Here is a 4,691-nt window from a genome sequence, read left to right on the forward strand (position 1 = left end):
TAGGGTTGGGTTGCCTCTCAACAAGCGCTTTTTTAACATCATTAGCTTGACGGTTAGCTCCTTACGGAGATAGGATATGGGCTTAGAATTTCACCTCTTATAGTGAACTTTCTGCTTGTCTTCTCATGGATGAGCTCCACATGCTCTAGAGACAAGACACGACTCACTGTATATGGTATGACTGGCTTCTTGGTGAAGACTACTCTCATGCCAGGTGAGAGGCTTTCAGTGGGGACTTTCTTGTCCCTCCAGCCTTTAGGTACTTTCTTCTTAGTACCTTTGTTCTCAGTGCTTGTTGATGGGTGTCCAACGCCAAACTTAAAATTGATGTTTGGGGGCTTAGTAAAGCTCTGCACTGAAAGAGATGGTTGGAACACTAAGTGTTGCACAGTTATCTCTCTTTTTTCAGAGGGAGAGTTGGGATGAGGCATCTTGAACAAGATGTGATCCTCCCCTAGTTGTAAAATCAGTTCTCCCTTAGTTACATCAATGATAGCATTGGCAGTGGCTAGGAAAGGTCCTTCAAGGATGATGGATTCATCCTTATCTTTCCCAGTATCTAAGATAATGAAGTTTACAGGGATGTAAAGGTTTTCAACCTTCACCAAGACATCCTCTACTAAGCCATATGCTTTCTTCATTGATTTGTTTGCCATCTCTAGTGAGATGTTTGCAACTTGTACCTCAAAGATTTCCAGCTTCTCAATTACAGAGAGTGGCATGATGTTTATGCTTGACCCTAGGTCACACAGAGCCTTCTCAAAGGTCATGGTGCCTATGGAGCAAGGAATTAGGAAACGTCCGGGATCCGGAAGCTTTTGAGGTAGCTTTTGCTGTTGTACCAAAGCATTGAGTTCTTTGGTAAGCACTGGAGGTTCTTCCTCCAAGGGTTTTGTACCAAATAGCTTAGCATTCAACCTCATGAGAGCTCATAGGTACCGAGCAACTTGCTCTTTCCTAGTGTCTTCATCCTCATAAGAGGATGAGTGTTCATCAGAACTCATGCACTGCAGGAGTGCATGCAAGGGAACCTCTTTGGTCTCTATATGAGCCTTGGCTTCCTTTAATTCTTGGATAGGAATTTCTTCAGTGGATGCTAAACATTTAATAGGTATTCCATCATTGGCGTTCAACGCCAGTACTGGTGGTTCTTTGGGTGTTGAACGCCCATCATGCATCCCTTCACTGGCGTTTAACGCCAGTTCCTTTGCCAAGTTGGGCGTTGAATGCCCAGGAGGGACCTCCTTCCTGGCGTTCAACGCCAGAGTCATTACCAGTTTGGGCATTGAACTCCCAGTGAGGGCTTTGTCACTGGCGTTCAATGCCAGCTTTGTTATCTGTTTGGTCGTTGAATGCCCAGTGAGGTCTTTCTTACTAGCGTTCAATGCCATCTCAGCTTCTCCAGATTCGGCCTCATCCTCAGTGGTGATGGCCTTGCACTCTTCTCTTGGGTTCACTTTAGTGTTACTAGGAAGAGTGTCACGAGGAGTCTCAGAGATTCTTTTGCTCAGTTGACCAACTTGTACCTCTAAATTTCTGATGGAGGACCTCGTTTCATTAATGAAACTATGAGCGGTCTTAGAGAGGTTGGAGACTATAGTGACTAAGTCAGAAAGGCTCTGCTTAGGGTTCTCCATATTCCCTTGAGAAGATGTGAATGGTGGTTTGTTGTTGAACCTATTCTGGGTTTTTTCACCTTGATTATTATTGAAGCCTTGCTGAGACTTCTGTTGATCCTTCCATGAAAGGTTAGGATGATTCTTCCATGAGGGATTATAGGTGTTTCCATAGGGTTCTCCCATGTAATTCACCTCCTCCATGGTGGGTTGGTTAGGATCGTAAGCTTCTACTTCAGAAGAAGCTTCTTGAGTGCTGCCAGCTGCAGCTTGTATTCCAGTCAAATGCTGAGAGATCATATTGACCTGTTAGGTCAAGATCTTGTTCTGAGCCAATATGGCATTTAGAGTATCAACTTCAAGAACTCCTTTCTTCTGAGGGATCCCATTCTTCATAGGATTTCTCTCAAAGGTGTACATGAATTGGTTGTTTGCAACCATCTCAATGAGTTCTCTTGCTTCTGCAGGCGTTTTCTTCAAGTGGAGTGATCCACCTGCAGAGCTGTCTAATGATATTTTAGACATCTTAGAAAGACCATCATAGAAGACACCTAGGATAGACCATTCTGATAGCATGTCAGGAGAACACCTCCTGATCAGTTGCTTGTATCTTTTCCAAGCTTCATAGAGGGATTTACCTTCTTTTTGTCTGAAGGTTTAAACTTCTACTATGATTTTGCTCATCCTTTGAGGAGGAAAGAATTTAGCCAAGAAAGCATTGACTAACTTTTTCCAAGAGTTTAGGCTCTCTTTAGGTTGAGAATCCAACCATATTTTAGCTCTGTCTCTAACAGCAAAGGAAAAGAGAATGAGTCTGTAGACCTCAGAATCTACTCCATTGGTCTTAACAGTGTCACTGATTTGCAAGAATTTTGACAGGAATTGGTGTGGATCTTCCAGTGAAAGTCCATGGAATTTGCAATTCTATTGCAGAAGAGAGACTAAATGAGGCTTAAGCTTAAAGTTGTTAGCTTTAATGGAAGGTATGGAGATACTTCTTCCATAGAAATTAGAGGTAGGTATGGTGTAGTCACCAAGAACCTTTCTTGCCTCTCCTTCATGATTAGGTTCGGTTGCCATGCCTTTAGCTTCTTGTTCGAAATTTTCTGAGAGGTTTCTTCTGGAGTGTTGTTCTTCAGCTTGTTGTAAATGCCTCCTTAGAGTTTTTTCAGGTTCAGGATCAGGTTCAAAGAGAAACTCTTATCTCTGTTCCTGGTCATAAACAAGAAAAAGAAAACAAGAAAGAAAGAAAGGGAGCTTCTATATCTGATTTAAGTATAGAGGACTTCTGATAAACCCCAATTTTGTGGTTTATATTATGTAGAATTTGGGGGGATTTGTCAATATTTTTCACACTTATTCACAAGAATTGCATGGTTTTGTGTTCTCTTCCTAATATTGCTTCATGATGGAAAACATGCTTCTTTTGCCTTAGAATTGCTATATTTTGATTCTCTTTTGTTACCATTCGATGCCGTGACGTGTTTGTTGAGTGATTTCAGAATTTATAGGGCAAGAATGGCCTAGAAGAGAGAAAGAAAGCATGCACAATAGGAAGGAACATGAAGATTTGGATTTTGGGAATCTCAGCATGGACGCGCAAGCGTGGATGTGGACAGTTGGAAGCGGCGCGCGAAGTTCGGCGCATCCGCACGGATTGGAGAAAACCCCACCGACGCGCACACGTACATGGCGCGCATGCATGGATTGCAAAATCAATCGGCGCGCACGCGTGCGTGGCGCGTACGCGCGATAAGCTGCACGTGACCTCATTAAAGAAAATCTTGCCTGGCGATTTCTGAGGCTCAAGAGGCCCAAATTCAAGCTAGTTCTGCATAGAAAAGACCCAAGGATGCTAGGGGGAAAGGGGGGGGGGATCATTCATTCACACTTAGACATAATTTTTAGTTAGTTTTTGGGTTTTTGTTTTTCTAGAAAAACCCTTGTTCCTCTCTAGATCTAGTTTGATTTAATCTCCCCTTATGAATTCTGAATTGGATCTTGTTGCATTACTAGTTTTGATTACTTAATTTGAATTCCTTAGTATAATTTTGTTTAGGACTTGTGTTAGCTTTATGTTTTCTTGTCAATTGTCATTTTCTACCCATTTCACGAATCTTGTGGATCTTGAGTTGTTAATGTTACACTGATGATTTCTATGGTTAATTGTGTTGTTGAGTGATTTTACATTGATAATTGTTAGTGGGTACTTGTAATTTCAATTTAGTTGCATTTTGAATATGTCTTTTAGTAATGCTTACCATGTGTTCGATGAAATGTTTTCTTTGATTATGGAGTAGTTTTCTTTCCTCTTGGCCTAAGCTAAGGGAATTGAGTGACTTTGAGTCATTGGGCCTCATTGAATTGGTGATTTGAGAACCCTTGGTGGTCAATTTGATACCCATTGACACTAATCCACTACTAATCTAATTAGTAGATAGGTTGGGACTTATGGGTTGATGTGATCAAACCTATTTGACATACTTCAAGCCTAGAAGTAGACACTATGTACTTAAGGCTTTTGAGAAGTAGACTTAATGGGTTGGTACCTCATAATTATCAATATTTGGTATGTAGACAAGGATGGCAATCTCAATTCCCATGCCTAGCCAAGAGTTACTTTTATTATTCATATTTGAAAATCAAAATTTCAATTGCTTAATTTTAGTCATAGTTACTTGTTAGTTTTAGATTAGAATTGTATTACTCGTCCTCTTATTAGTTTAAATTGCTCATACCTTGCTTTAGCTAATTGAGTTAATTTCTTGCATCCTAAGAATTCTTGTTTTATTGAGTCTTTTAGTTTAATTTCTTGCTCATGACTTGCAACCCCGGAATTCTAACCAACGTTGAAGCACATGTTTGCCCATTCCTTGTGAGATGACCCGAGGTTTGAATACTTCGGTTACTTTTATTGGGATTGAACTCGTGACAACCAATTCCTTCAAAATTTGATTCGCGGATTATTTTTTGGTTGAGGGCTATACTTGCAACGCGAAAATCTTGTGAAATTCCTTACCGACGGTATTCCTCTCATCAAATTTTTGGTGCCGTTGCCGGGGAATGGTTGCAACA

Source organism: Arachis ipaensis, chromosome B02 (assembly GCF_000816755.2).
Source record: "Arachis ipaensis cultivar K30076 chromosome B02, Araip1.1, whole genome shotgun sequence".
Taxonomy (NCBI): Eukaryota; Viridiplantae; Streptophyta; class Magnoliopsida; order Fabales; family Fabaceae; genus Arachis; species Arachis ipaensis.